The sequence below is a fragment of the Amblyomma mixtum genome, chromosome 6, assembly GCF_055824585.1.
Source record: "Amblyomma mixtum isolate Tamu chromosome 6, ASM5582458v1, whole genome shotgun sequence".
Taxonomy (NCBI): Eukaryota; Metazoa; Arthropoda; class Arachnida; order Ixodida; family Ixodidae; genus Amblyomma; species Amblyomma mixtum.
In genome coordinates this window covers 69,394,391-69,410,424 of record NC_143017.1, presented here as the reverse complement: position 1 = coordinate 69,410,424, position 16,034 = coordinate 69,394,391, and the positions used below count along the sequence as shown (strand labels likewise).

The window sequence follows — 16,034 nt, the reverse complement described above, 5'->3', positions numbered from 1 at the left end:
ACCGCTTCTCACTCATCCGCCCTGAACAGATGTATGCACTACAAGGAAGGAAGCGACAAAACCAAGAGGGGCAGAAGCCTGACCCCTCGGCAAGCCTAGAAGGAGGTCGTTGCAGTGGAGGATCTCGAACCGACTTACATAACGCTCGGGCACAGCGCCCGAGAAGGGTTGCGATCCCTCCACCTCCCCGTCACTTGTGGCTGCCGCTGCGGCAGCAGGCCTACGTCGGGCTTATTTCGGGCGGCGGTGGCACGACAGGAACCTCGACTCGGGAACGTCAGTTTCTACCCCCCCCCCCCCCCCCCCCCCCCCCCCCCCCCAGAGACAGCGGGCATCCAGTGACGCACGGCCCACCACCACCGCCGAAATACTTCCAGCGCGGTAAAAGATTTGCGCCCGCATGTGCGCGCACTGCGTGCCCTTTCCTTCGTCCTCTACCGGCTAAAAATATACAAGGCGTGTGCTGTATAGTAAGAACGGTACAAAGCTATACCATGGCAATGCAGCATCGATGAAAGACGAGAAAATATCGCACAGCGCTTGCAGGGAGGCGCGCACTAACGGGACCAGATTCAATTAGCCGAGAAATGAAATAAAACTCGCTACCCGAAACGCCTGCCCGAAGTTGCCGTTCCGGAAGTCTAAACGTATTACAAAGCAGAACAATTACGTAGCCCGCAGGCACGGCCTCTTTAGCCGCCAGACAAGCAAACTCTGGCAAACAAAGCCTTTCAACGAAGGGCAAACCGCTCGACCACCGCGAAGCGCCATTAGAGAGGCCCGAAAAGCTGAAGCCCGCCAATTAAATTAGGGCGCACGTTGGGCTGCGGCCCACCAAGCTCCTCGATCACGGGCCCTAAACACAACAACGCCAAAGCTGACGCATGGCGAAAGAGTAAACCTGCCTCGCAAAACTGCCGCAGTTTCATGCGGTGACTGGAGAGGGCGTTCTTGACAGCATCGCGTCGCGAAAGCCTTGGGAATCGCTGCCTAATTATGCCGACGCAAGATTAATGCTTCCCCAGCCGGTTGTCATAGCACTCCCCCTCCCCATTCCTTCCTTTAAACGATATCCAAAGTTCTCAGATATGCAGAAATTCCTTTTCTTAGTGCGAACGTGTGTGCAGTTCGACATTACGTTCAATCGCCCGAGGTGTGCGACGAAATTTGCTTTCTAAACGCTTTTGTAGCGTTTAAAATATTCACTCCGTCCTATTTACCCTGTTCATCCGCCTTATATAGGAGACAAAGAGACGCTGTGAAGTGAGGAGCCTAAAAATCCATTAAGTGACACCGTTGCAATTGGGCACATCACTAGGTTTAGGTTTATGGGGTTTAACGTCCCAAAGCGACTAAGGCTATGAGAGACGCCGTAATGGAGGGCTCCGGAAATTTGGACCACCTGGGGTTCTTTAACGTGCACTGACATCGCACAGTACACGGGCCTCGAATTTCTCCTCCAAAGAAATTCAACCGCCGCGGCCGGGATCGAACCCGCGTCTTTCGGGACAGCAGCCGAGTACCATAGCCACTGAGCCACCGCGGCGGCCTAAACGCTTTTGGTATACGTTTAAAATATTCACCCGGTCCTATTTACCCTGTTCATCCGACTTATACAGGAGACAACGAGACGCTACGAAGTGAGGAACCTAAAAATCCATTAAGTGACACCGTTGCAATTCGGCACAGCACTACAGCTGCGGTATTTTCTACTACTTTAATTGCGCACACGCGCGAAACTAGTTTCTGCCTTCAAGAGAGAATTCACGCAAGCATCCAGACTGAATAAAACTCAAACGCGAAAGTGCCGCGCACTCACGCTTTGCATAAAAAGCACAACTTGCCAAGAGGCGACACATACTGCAAACGCGAGAACATATAAACGCCTTTCGACACCAAAATGTAAATTGTATACTTCGCCTTCACATCACCTTCGCAAGTTTAATTTGTTTTTCCTTTGGGTATGGCCACAACAAGGCAGGTTTCGCAAAAGCTTGCTTGCAATCAGGTCAGTATAACACGCCATAATTTCCATATCCGCCACACCTTCACTCCAACACCCCTATAGATACCGCATTAACCCGCTATACAGCTGACGAGCGCTGCGTCAGATGCAACGAGCATCTCGAGTGCGTCAACAGCCCGAGACAGATCTCAGTTGAACTCCGTAAGATAACACCGTGCTTTCCTTTCAGTTTTTCCTTGGAATTGCGCTGAAGAATGCGTCTTGCAAGGCTATAATATGAACCGCAAGTTCAGAGTCCTCACTGACAGCCAAGCTCGCATTCCGGGCGAGCTGCGGAAGCCTGTTTTATTATTATTTTTTTCTTCAGCTTAGGAAGCATGCATGCGTGCGCCTTCGCCTACGCATAACGCCGAGACAATTGCACGCCTGGCAGCCAACGAAATGTGAAGTGTCACTCGGCAAGAACACTGAGTGCAAGCACAGGCAGCTGCAAACAGAAGCAAGACGAAAACAGGAGGCGTCCCTTGGAAACTGCGCTTGTTAGGATGCGAAGAGCGGTAAGTTCGTTAAGAAGCGTTAAGAAGCAGCAATATCAAAGCCAGAGAACTGATTGAAGCGTTCTACATCAATAAGAAAGGAAGTTCGTGTGTCAGTGAAACATCTGTTGCTCTGTATCAGGCGGAAAAAAAGTTTTTAGAGCGTTCGTTATCTCATTGATACGTCGTTTTGCTCCTTGCGCAGGCGCTGGCTAAGTGTATATATGTATCTGTGTTCTGCAAAATAAACTAGTTGTGAGTGGCGCTCTGTCCCGTTCTCTTGTCGTGTGTGTGTGTGTGGTTTTTGGAGCCTTTACTTTTACTTTTACAATGAATTACCAACTAGCCCAGCAAGAAGTTCTCTTGTTAAGCGCGGAGCATGCGGAATCGGGAGGCAAATGATTTACCGACGAATAAAACATCGCGCTGTCGCGCGACTGTGTAATTATGCTTACTACAGATGCACCGTGAGGGTTGAAGCTACAACGCGGTCGAAAAACGAGAAACTTGCTAACAATTGAACACGCGACGGTTTCTAGACGCCATTGTTTTTTAGAAACCTATTCCAAGAAGGACTGAGAATCCGAGACCTCCAAATCACGGGACTTCGAAAACTATCTGCGAATCATCTAAAAATACATAAATATGTCTATCTGCACAGACCTGCGGGCGCATAGCAGTGGAGGTGAGACAAAATGAACAATGAACATTCACGCCAAAGGCACGGATAGCTCAAGCATTGAAAAAAAAAAAAAAAAGAAATCTCATGGAGGACCGGCAGCATGAAGCTTTAATAATTGTCAGACGTCATACGCTCTGCTGCTCTTTGCCCTTCGACGACCCTTGTATCTACGTGGAAACAAGTTCTCGCTCTTTCAGAGACCTTCCACGCTTAATCGTTCTTATTCCTCTCTCTGAGAACGCGAAGAGAGGTGTCGGGATGATGGTGTGCATCCAGAAACACATTTACGCAAAAGAAAAAGAGAAAAGCACGGTCGATGCAGCTAGTCGCGATGTCTCACAAAGCCCAACCCGATAAGACAGGGACTACACCCCCCTCCCCCCGTTGCTGTGAGGAAGCACCCACGGCTAACGACGGTGACGGCAATGACTGATGCGTAACTCCAATATAGATCAAGTTTCATCTCAACTTGCCCGTCGCGCAACGGTGGAAAGATACAAGTATACACCGTGAGTCTCTCAAACCGTCCTCACAGAGATTCCGGAGATTGCGCAGGTTTTGTATTGCAGCTTTTGCGGGTTCTCTGGGGGAAAGCATTGCGCGATGATCACTCGGCAAGTTACGCGTGTCCGTGCAGCTCTGTAAAGCCTAACCTATCGACCATACGCATGCGTCGTCTCCTCGGAAGAACTAAAACACAGCAAAACGCGTGCGTCACCTCATACGTCACGCAAGCGCGAAAATAACACGGGCTCCCTTGGTAACAGATTCTATACCGCGCACGCAATATCCAATCCCCAGCTTCCCACCCCGTTTCAATGCACGGCCACGGCTTCCTCGCGGAAAATGTTGCGCGAGCTTCACTGCAGCGCATTTCTCTTTTTCTACCCCCTTCCTCCCCGCTGGCGGCACAGCCCCAGCGGTGTAACGATTGCAGCATAACAATGGCCGGCGGCTCCGCCGCCAAAGCGCCTCGCTGTTCCTCCAAAGCGGCGCCCCGAAACAGAAGCCACACTTCCTCCCTGCGGTCCGTCAGCAAGCTCTTTCTTTCTTCTTGCTTTCTTTTCCGCTCAACCTCCTCGTCCTCTCCAAACGAGCAGCAGCAGGAAGGAAAGCTGCCGCCACTGCCCTCCTTCTCACGCCGGGCTAACCGCTGCCCTTCCTCACATCGGCCGCGCTACCGCGGTAGCAGGTGAAACGCAAAGGGCGCCCGTGTGGTCGAAATTGCTCCGGAGCCCTCCACTACGGCACCTCTTTTTCTCTTCCTTGTTTCACTCCCAACTTTGTCCCTTCCTTTATCCGGAGCCCTCCACTACGGCCCCTCTTTCTCTCTTCCTTGTTTCACTCCCACCTTCATCCCTTCGTGTACGGCGCGGTTGAGATGACCACCGAGTAGTGCGACAGTTAACGCACTTTTCATTTCCTGATAACCAATCATCATCACCGGCGGCGCTGCTCGCATTTGTGCAGCAAGCGGCTTTATTACAAAGCCACAGCAGCGCCCCGCACGGCGCCTTGCAGTCTGATAAAAAAAAAAAAAAATCGAGGCTGTGGTATAGACAAATAGAAAGGACGACAAAAATAAACGAAATTCGATACGGGACATTCTTGCTTCAATTGCCTTGATCAGAAGACTCCCTTTCAATTCAAGCCAAGCTGCAACTACTTCCGGCACAGATTTATTTTTCTTCTCTTTTGCGCTACTAATTTCGGCAAGACGATCTAAAAGAGAGGACTGAGGTAACGAGCCCGTGACATTACGCGATGAGTGCGATTATAAATTTCGTCGAAGGTCACAGTTACGATGATTGCAGCTGCAATATAAGTGCAATATAAGTAGTAATTAAGGGAAGCCGGAACTCGTCAAAGACAAATACAGCCATACAGCGAAGCCGAAATACAGCCATAAGCGGGCCGAAAATTTCATCCCGACTTTGTTCCGGGGGAGTGAACGTATTTACCGCTAGTTCGAATAAACAGGAAGTTCGAATTAAGCGAGTTCACTTCACAGAAAGTCCACCGCGCCATTCATATTGTTACATTAGGCGGTGCATGCATAAGGAAGGAAGAAGAGGAAGCTAATGAGTTTGTGAAGAAGACGACGGTATCCGCTATGCACCCTGGCTGTGCCATTCTACTTGAGGCCAACCAACCAACCAATCCCCCGCCGTGGGTATGTGCCATTCAGCCTGAGGACATCATCATCATCATCAGACGACGGTCGAGCAGTGTCGGCAGGTGCCTGCAGTAAACACCTGTGGTTTGAAAGCCCTGTTTTCCGTGTCCGCTCTCTGTAATCCCAAGCGGAACTACCCCGTAACAATATCAAGAAATCCCTCCACCGAAGGGGCTGCAGGGAATGCCTGTAACGTATGCACGTGCGAATCTCTTTGAAGGAATGACACGGGCAGCAGGACATCGCGGCGCACAGCCCAGCATCCAGCAGAGGTAGATGTAATGGCTTTTTCTACCGCGTAGCGTGCACTATACGTGCGTCACTGACAGAAGCACGCATGCAATGTCGCGGATGTCGCGAGGAGAAAAAAAATAAATAAAGCACACACACACACACACACTCCCCCGTGTTCTGACTGCGTCGCCGCGAATTCGCGCCTGTCGCAAACAACGATTTTTTTTTGCCGCCTGTACTAACGCACGCGCGAGCGGCAACAACGAGAACAAACGATAGATGCCATCGGCTCTTCAGGTGGAGGTAATATTTAAAAAGAACGCATTATCAGTATTGGACCAAAGGTTATACAAGATTTACACTCAACGGATAACGCCCTTGTTACACGGGACGTCTTCTAACTATACTATAATACAAATGATGCATATTACCGAAGTGGGTTCTCCACTGCCGGGCTAATGCTAGTTTATACGGAGTCTCCGCTTTATACGAAGACTGAGATGTGTAGTGAGTATTTACTACGTTCTGACCCCCATAGGAACTGTTACCGACTTGTTTTCTGCGTAGCCCAGAGCCATCCACTACGTAGTAACTAGCGACCATAGTTTATAAGAAGGTACCAAGGGCTACTTTTACTAACTATACCTTGAAGAGGGTATTGTAGTCAGAGTTAGAACTGCTGCACTTACCACCTTTTTACTAACTCTTTTTTTAAGAGTGTAGGAAAGAAGCGCACAGATAAGAACAACATTTGCTCTTACGTGCAAACCAACTGTACCCTTGCTCATAGGAGCTACCCGAATGTGTACTGGGCGTCTACGCAGGCCGGGCCCCCAAACTTCCTCATTTATGGCCTCACCACTTCCCGGCTGAACGAGCAGAGTATACATACACGGCCAAACACGCAGACGCGCTTCGGCGCGTGTCTTTTTTCGGGTACTGCGGCGGTTGCGAGGGTGCAAAGAAAGGGGGGGGGGGGGGGGGGGTACGCCGGCAAAAAAAACAAGAACAAATACAAAACAAAGGAAAAGCGAGACGGCGAAGACGTAAGACAGCTAAGGCAGCGTTATTTTCAGTGGCAGCCGGGGGTTTTCCCCCGGAAGTGCGCGAGAGCAGTGGTGCCCCGAGGTCCGAGAAATGAGACGAGAGAGCGAGAGAGAGAGAGAGAAAAAAAGAAAAGCTCCTTTTTCGGTGATGCTGACTCTCTTTCGCCGGGCCATAAACGCCTCCAGGCGTCCGCAGAAAACCAGCGGCAGGCAGCCTTCCTCGCGCTATACACGACGTTCACTTCCGAAGCGGCAACGCCACCCGCTCGGCCAAGGAAGCAGCCAGCATCTCTATACATGAGCGGATGAGAGAAAAGCGAGGCGCGAAGCTAAATTAAGCGCGCGCATAAACCCCTCGGAACAGTGCTCATCGATCTGAGCCTGGATCCGGGCTGCGCCTATCGGCGGCAGAGCGAGCGCGCGAACTATGCGCTTCTACATTAGTTTTTTTTGTTGTTGTTTTGTTTTCTTTTATCCGTACATGCAGGCAGCGCGTCGCCCGAAACGAGCTCATCTGGCAGGCGGCCAGAAAAAAAAAAAAAAAAAAGTCGCGCCCGACGACGCATCCGTTACGGAAAGAAGAACGCACGGCGCGAAAAAAAGTCCCAACTCGTCCTGCTCGCGCCCGGCAGAAACCCCGACGTACGACTCGCGGGTTGTGCGAGCACCACCCACGCCGTGATGGAGCTGGTCGTGGTGGGCAAGCAGCGCGCTGTTGCTACATGGCGCAGCTGAAGTTTACGAGCTTGTTTACTCCGCTCACGTGTCGTGCCTAAAACACGTGCGAGCAACGGACACCGTTCCGAGCGGGAACGAAGCGTGCGTAATTGCACTCCGTGGCATTACGAGTCGTCGCCGCTGGTGTTGCGGCGAGATGTCCGTGTCCTGTCGTGTCGTGTCGTGTCGGTGTGTTGTAGGCTGGTCAAAGGAGACACACACAGACGTTTCGTAACCGCATTTATATGAGAGCAAGCGGTTAACCGTTCCGTCACGCCGTGCAGGGAGTGGCAGAGCGAAGTTTTTATGTGTACACCCGCAGGGCGGTCGTGCTAGGCGCGTAGGCAGCGTGTTCCGATTATTCGCGCGGCCTGAATGGAACAAGATTTGGATGCCTACTTGCAAGCACAAATAGAATCGGTATATTTGTACCTGGATTATCATCGGACTAATTATCACTATAACAAGAGCTCCCGCTTTCGCGACTGCGATTAGTGCCGATACTCCTCGGTTAAAAAAACGTGGGGCTTTAATAAGCACATTCTTAAAGAATAAAATGCGGCAGCATTTAGAAGTTCGCCCACTCTCAAATATTCCAATGGAAGCCCCAAATTTTGGAAGCAGGCCCACCCCAGGAAATGGATTAAGGTGAATTAGTGGAAATTAGTGGGCGAATTAAAGTGAACAAGTGGGTGGATTAATATGCGAGAATGGATCGGCTTAGTACAATCCCACATGAGTATTCAATGGAACGTACTCGAACATTCCAGTCCTCGGATTTTCAAATCTGGCGGTGCTGGTGACGTCAAGACCCCATCCACCAATCAGGGAATTTCGTTAGTGAGAAACCCGGCGGTTTTTGCAAGACGACAACCTAAAAAAAGTTCGATCTACAGCTTAATTGACTGTGGTTGTGACTTTACTGACAGCGTAATTTCCGCTTGCTGCTTGGTGCTGCAGCAAAACCTGGCCATTCAGTCTTCTCGGATACGTCCACGGGAGGCCACTAACAACATTAGAGCGTGCAACCCAATTACACAACGTCTGTACATTTCGATCTCGGCTTTCGTGCTCTGCCTAATAAGCATCGGGTTTAAGCACCTGATTGAGAAAGAAAACGAAAACAAAAAGACCCATCTGAGCCCACCAAAGCACGCTGATAACTGCGCTGGCTTCACGCACCTTGCACAAGCTTCATCGCGACCAAGCTACGTCGAAAATGTTCCGGCACACTCTTACGCATGAGCCCGACGGCTCCAAATTATATCGCTCTTACAATAAGAGCATGCGGCAACAACCCGAATATCAGTGTGGTGCGTGGCGGCCCATTTATGCGACCTACAGTTTTGCTTCGTTACAGCAGCCGGGCCTGAAGAAAGCGCAGCTCCAGCTGAGAAAAAGAGAGGAGGGGGGGGGGGGGGAGGCACGATACGGGATCACGTATACGTACAGCACGTATACAAGAAGGAGCAGCCAAAGAACACGGAGACCGCGCGGCGGAGCTCTTACGGGAGCCAGCCCTCCTCTCCTCCCCTCTCCTATCTTTTCTTATCGCTGCAGTTGTGCTCACGCGTATAGCGTAACAACATGCCAGATAGAGCACAGACAGCAGCAGCAGGAAGAGGAAAAATCCTTGAGCCGACGATAAACTGCGACGATACACACCGGGACGGCTGGAGGAAAAACAAAGCATAAAATCCGAAGGAGGAGAGAACACAAAAACGAAAAAAAAAAAACGAGGGGGGAGACAAAACGGAGCAAGAACGAATGGTCGGCAGCAGAAACGGATCGCAATCGACAACGGGCGCGTATGCTGCGAGCTGCTAATACCCATGGTTTTGCGGGCGCATGTAGCAAGATGCATCCGCCGGATTGAAGCCCGCGACTGCGGTACCTTGTTTGAAAAAAAAAGAAAGAAAGAAAGAAAGAAACTCGTTCTCGTATACAGTTTAGCAAAAGCAGGCACAAACTATAAACCGGTATATAAGTTGACCGCGGCACTTCGACATCACGCTTTCGGCGGGTTTATTCTGACGCACAGTACAATTGCAGAAGTTGAAACTGAAAAAAAAAAAAAGAAAGAAAACGTAGGCAACGAAAAGTAAAAAAAAAAAAACGATGAATCGAGGAAGGAAGAGACGGGCATGAAAAAGCTTAATTTCCTGCGAACCGGCGAGGTCTGTTGGGATTTGACTCGATGTAATATCTCCAGTATTTGCACCTACGCTCGCACGTCATTTCATCGACTGTTGGAAATGGGCTCACTGCAGCGTTTGCGAAGGAACCACTGAATGAAATGGGACGAACAGTGTCGAGGCAGCATTTCCATTGCCGCAGCTAATTAAGCGCCTGCCCATTCGGTTACGTCTAACGTGCAAGGCTTTCTAACTTATTTTGCCAAAGAATGGAATAGCGATTTCCGGCTATTCCAAAAGAAGACTCATTTGAAACACGTATACGGGCGACTTCGTACCACCGAAGAAGAGATTAAATACAATGCAACCCGGGAGCGGGGAGCAGATGCTCATAAGGAAGGCACTTCGAAGTTGAGTGAGCCGTTACAGCCCTAGGTTTTTAGGCTACCGAGAAAAAAATCAACAACAGTAGGACATCACCCGGAAAGCTCCACGAATACGCTGCATTCTAACAAATACGAATGAAAATTGTAACGTACGACAAACACGGAAACTGAATGTAAAACGCGCGAAAGTAACAAAAAGTATGAAGCTTTTCCGCCAATCATGATTCTGCGCTCAATTTTTCTCGTTCGGAGAGTTACAGCAATGCGTGCCTATAGAACACTCCGAACGAGATTCCTCCAACAAACACACACGCACGGTGAGCAGAACCATCTGCTTCGATCTTTTCTTTTTCTTTTTTCATTGCAAAAACGTAAATAGAGTGAATGAATGAAAAAAAAAAATGAGACCGCGCTGCGACTGTTTCACTGCACGACCAAAAGAAACCATCGCCGCCGACAGGGGTCGAGACGAAAAACGAGAAGACCCTATATCCTCCAGAACCACGAGAGACGCCCCTATAGTGTACCGATACGGCGTCACTTTGGTAGTCCCTGCACGGCCTCCGCACGCGGACGCATGCTGCTTGCGGCTTTAGCACTAGAGCGGAGAAGCTCGTATCTCGAGACATGTTCGGGCAGTGTCGTTGCGAAAAGTTCCGAATATCTCGTTCCTCCACATACGGCGCTGCGATTGGGGTGGAAAATTTCAGCGAAGATCACCCCCGCCTAAGCAGAGACAGAGCTCAGCGGATGAAAAAAAGAAACAAACAAGCTTACAAGATAAGGATAAAAAAGAAACCGCGAAGCAGTGTAGTCGACGTCACCGTTACGAACGGTCAAGGAGAAAAAAAAAAAAAACGGGTTATCTCGTAGAGATCTCACGCCATAACGCTACTTGCGACGCTGTCACTACGGAACACCGTTACGCCACTCGTGACGACCCATTTCTGGACAGCAAATGCGGACTACGATAGGGCCCCGAAGCGCTTCAGCAGCGGCAGCAGCAAGCGAAACGCTGCTGTCCGCTCTCCCAGCATCTATGCTAACTTAGTCGTATTCCCCGAAATACACAGATAGCGACCGCAGTTAAAGTTACCTTAACTACAGCTCTCTTCTATAATCGTGCACCAACACAGCAAACGATACCAGGAAGGAATAGCTGCGACGGTAATTTATCCCGTGGTTTCACGAGCGACGCAGTACTCGCATCTTTCATTCCGCTACGTCTAGCATAAATGGATAAGCTAAAGCATTGTTTGCGAGCGTAATAAAAACCGCCTTCGAGTTCCCCCCACCGCGTGAACCCGGGAGTGCGATCGAATGGCCACAGCGCAGGCAGTAAAGGCTAAACGGCGGCGTGCCATAAAGATATCGCCTCGGCGGGACGTCAGAGGCGCTCCATAAAATGACGGGGGGAAAGATGAATAAGAGAAAAGAACGCCGTACGCCTCCTTCCTAAGCACCGCTTGCTCGGAAACAAAAAGAACCTTCTACCGTGCCAGACAGCCGCCGCAGGAACAGGTTCCTCCGTGGCCCGTCGGTCTGCAGCATCCCCCCCCCCCCCCCCCCCCCCCCCTCCCCGCCTCCTGTTTCGGGGCTACGGAAGCAAAAACTGCGATCACAGGGAAGGCAGGGGTAGCAGGGGTATGGAGCGCACGTGATGAGAAGAGAAAATGGAATGGCGAGGGGGGGGAGAGAAATCGTTTTTCTAACCATCGTTCGTTTCTTCCACCACGCGCCCTTTAAGCAACGTTCGCCGCAGAGCCCCGAGCCGACGCTCGAGTGAGCAAAGAAAGCTCCGGGGGAAGCGGTGCGCGCCAGGTTCTGAACTTTTATTACCGCGTCCACCCCCCTCCTCCTCGAAAGCCGCCCGTTTCCAGCCCCTACTCCCCCCGAACCTTCCGTCTTGTGTGCCCACACACTCCCGCATACCTGGACAGCCCCCGCTCCGCAAGCACACCGCCTTCTTGCCCCGGTCGTAGGAGAAAAGGAGCATTGTATTAAAAACTAAAAGAAAGTAGAAGAGAAATCACAGCATCGTCGCCGCGAAGACGTGGGAACCGGGAAGCACCGCACTATGTTCGCCCTCGTCGCGAAAGCTGCCTGGGGAGAGATCTGGAATGCGTGGATCGGTTTACCTTGGCCTCCGATGACGCCGCCAGCCGAGAGTGTATTTGCATTACGTAACCAGAGCTCTTTGATATCGGCCCAGGTGCGAAACATACCAAAGGGCTAGCGCATAGAAATTCGAAACTTGGCTTATTCCGAAACTCGGGAGGTCATAATAAAGTCACTGCGGGGTTCCGGCGAATCCTAGAGGTTTGTTTGCCTATTACCACGCCGCTAGCGGCATTCAGGCGAGCTGCCCAGGACATGCTGAACATTCGGAGAGCTTGAAGCGCGACGCCAATAGCTGACTGCCCACGTCACTAGTGCTGCAGTCAACCACCATATGGCAACCACCAGAAGACGGCGACGGGATGCGATTATGGTTTAGATTACGAATTCCTTAACTTGAATGAGTTAAGAGCTCTGGTACTACAGCAGGTACCACAGCATCGGCGAAATAACCTGAGAGCCAGGAGCAAACCACAACCCTAACCATGCCAAGCCAAGTACACGCATCGATGGGAATGGGAGAAAAGCTTATGCGAGAATCTCGAAACAAGTCTTCAGTGCTGCACAGACCCACTTCATTGAGCGGAACGCAAGCTGTTAGCGACAAAAACTTATTTCCACGACGGGGAAAAAAGAAACCCCAGGAACAAAGACGGGGATAGTAGCCACGTTCACGGGAACACGAGAGGAACGGTGCGTGCTAATACCGCCGCGCAATGTCGGCAGCCGGTTACGAGCGCTTCCATTAGACGCGCAGGCTTTCCCGTCGAGGCGGAAACGGTGTGTGAGCCTGGCGCAGAGAGCAATTTGCCATCGTCCGCACAGGCTGGGGACAGTATTAAATTGTTCGCGTGCAACAGGGCCGCTGTTCCTATAGTAAGGCCACGGAGCAGCAGCAGCAGCAACCATACGGGGGAAGAAGACCGCATCCGTGCATCCGGCCCTCGAATCGCTTCCCCTGCTGCGTGTCCTTTCTCCAAACTGTATCGAGCCGCGCACGCACACGCACACAACGGTGCTTGCTCGCCGGGCTGCCACAGCAGCGGCCCCCGGGTGCTTCCACTGTTGTTCGCGGCTCGGTGGCCGCAGCAGCGGCAGTCACGCCTCGCTGGCTGCGCCTCCCCCTGCTGCTGGACGGACTCCAATGCGGAAGGGACGGGCCTGCGACAGGTGCCCAGCACGCGAGCGGGGCTCCCTCCGCGCACGTGCACGGGCTCCGCGGTTCGTCGCTTTGCCTTTGGGACACGCTCGAACGTGTACGTGACGGCTCGAGAAGTGACACAGAGTAGTCAGCGGTCGTCCCTGCGTACCGCTTTGTGCCTGCCTCGTGTCTGCGCCCAACCGGACCCGAGGCAAAACATGCGCAACATTTAGAAGATGCTCATATCCTCAAATCGCACGTTGATTATCAGGGAAGCGCACGGCTACGAATGAGACAGGTTCGTTTTGGCGGCGAGGGTAGGTCGCTCGTCGGTTAGCTGCGAAATAAGTGTTACGGCTGGTCCAGTGACGTACCGTGCATCCTGTAAAACCAAAAATGCCCCTCAGTGAGACGCAGAAATCTCTTATTCGGGCCTTTTTCTCTGGCAGCAGCTCGGAAACTCCGTCAATTTGGAAGAAGTGAGAATTTCGGCCCCTAAAATTCCCCGAAAATGAGAAAATTCGCCCAACAGAGCATTACTGGGCTGGTCGAGGCTGTACAACATGGTCACCACTCGAGTCCGTGGTCAAGACCGAAGTGCAACTAAGCTAGGTGTAGAGGTCAGTACGAGGGTAACTTTGGTGCATTTAACCACTGTTCCGAACGTTTTAATGCTTTCACAACCGAGTGTTCACCCACACGAAGGAGCAGGCAAGAGAAGCCATGCGTACAGCCCCATAAAGGTGCACTGTGTACACGTGCCAAGTACAAGTGAACTGAGAAACAGCGTTAATGTTTGAGGCTAAATGTACCTCCATAGGTCAAATACCCTGGTAGCCATCAGCCAGCGGCATCGTAATAATGGACGTAGTATCTCGCACCTCAAAGCAATGGCTGATTTGCAACCAGCGATAATGAAATGGACTGCCGTTGATTCGCCCCATCTTAGTTCGTTGGTCCATCATTTGCCGAGATCCAATGGCTATAATGGCACGCACATGCCGCCACAACCACCGAAACAAATGCGCAAAACCGAGTCCATAAAGGAAAACCGCCACGGTAATAACTGCGGACCCCATTAGCTGTGCTATCTCGCCGCGCAGTTGCTGACGCAAGTGCAAACAGTCACACTAAAGGGAAACATGACAGCGCCTCGTGCAATCCTTCGGGAACGAGCCTGTTGGGCAACACCTATACTGGACGAAGTAATAACGCTTGGAGCACCATGACGAATACCCGGTATGGGACTAAGCGCGGGCGTCTGAACACTGACAAGCTCTCTAGGCATATCGCCACGCACGTCCATAGCCCGTACCACCCGTTTCCAGTGCAGCCAGCTGGTCTCAAATGCGGTAGCTCGCTTCACAATCACAAAAGCGAACGGAAGATATAAAACGGCGCACATGCCTTGCAGACACGCACCCTCCTCCTCCCCCGCAGGTGAAACACCCCTCTGCTTGGACTCCTCATCCCACAAACGCGATTTCATTTCAGCTACCGAGAACTAGACACTGCGAAATAAGCGTGAGGGGGATGTACTGGCGGCCATCAACACTGCCGGTCGCCCTCGCCGCTGGTACGTGCGCACCCTTCCGTGGAAAGGGTCGACGCCCATCAGCGTCAGCGGTCAGCTCGAATCATCCGCTGAGTCAGCGCCGGCAGCAGCAGTAGTACCCGGCACTGCTACCTGGCGGCGCAAGCACCGCCGTTGCCACCGGGAGAGGGGACAGAGAGAGGGAGGGAGAGAAGCAAGTGTGCAAATCGCACGATATGCTGTCGAGGGGGAAGTGAACGGCCTCCCGTCGTGATGAGCTTCCACCCTCCGCGCATCATTAGTGGGAGGGGCTGGGGGTCCGACCGCTGCCGCGGAGAGGAGCACAGCTGAGCAGCGCGGCCGAGACCGGTGCGCGCCGACACGGGTCGACCGCATGCGGTAGCAAGCGTGCAGCACGCGCGGGCGAGGGCCCTGGCAACAGCGAGAGGTCGCGGACGCGCGCCCCCAGTGACCGACCGGCCGGCCGCCCGCTCTCCGAAGCCACCGCACAAAGGACAGCGGCAAAAGGGAGAGGTGGGGAGGGACTCTCCCCAACGACGTCCAGCTGGTCGGTTCAAGGCCGAGCAGCGGCCACTGAACCGACTGAAACCCCCCACCTCCTCCTCTCGGAGTCCGAGACACCTTTACCTGGCCTCGTGACGCTTTTCCACCAATGTGGGCGCACGCAAACGAAGGAGACGACCGCTCACGAAGGTCAACGCAGTCGATGGGGTGAGAGTGGCGCATGACACACGCACGCATAGGCAAGCCCGAAGAAAAATCAATCGTCGGCATTGATTCTTTCCGTCACGGCTCTCCTCCTCTCACTCTTCTTCGACGCGGAGGTGGTGGAGGGGCACGCGTACAGCGCCGACGACGGTTCCTCGTATCGGGCTGGGGGGCCACGTAATCGGCCACGGACGTCAACCGCGACAACAGTAGACCCGCGCTCTCCTTTCCCAACCCTTTGCGTCGCGAAATACAGACAGCGGTGCGCCTCGTGACCGCCACATGAGAGCGGCACAGACGCGCGTGTCGCAAGGCATGACGCAAGGCCGAGGCGGGCCCTCCGCGAGCCAGACGCGGGGAGACTTCCCAGAAGTGTGACGACGCGGACGACAACAGCTGCTGCGTGCCGTCGTTCTCGGGTTCATCAGGGAACAACAGACCATGCGAGTCTGTGCGGGCGACCGCCGAAGACGACGCCGCTATCGGCGACCGTCGCAAATCGCGTTTAACACCGCCAACAGAACGAACATGCGTCCCAATTCTACCCATTATACAGCGTACAGGGCCGTACATTGTCTCGTGGTGCTTTCGTAACGAGGCAAACACGACAGAGACGCAACGGAAGGACACGACA

The 16,034-nt window shown here is 52.5% G+C and overlaps 1 protein-coding gene across 4 annotated transcripts in view; it reads right to left on the bottom strand.

The window, feature by feature from the left end:
- Positions 1-16,034, bottom strand: part of atos (atos homolog atossa) — a 145,775-nt gene that overhangs the window by 78,541 nt on the left and 51,200 nt on the right. The gene's annotated exons all lie outside the window — the stretch shown is intronic.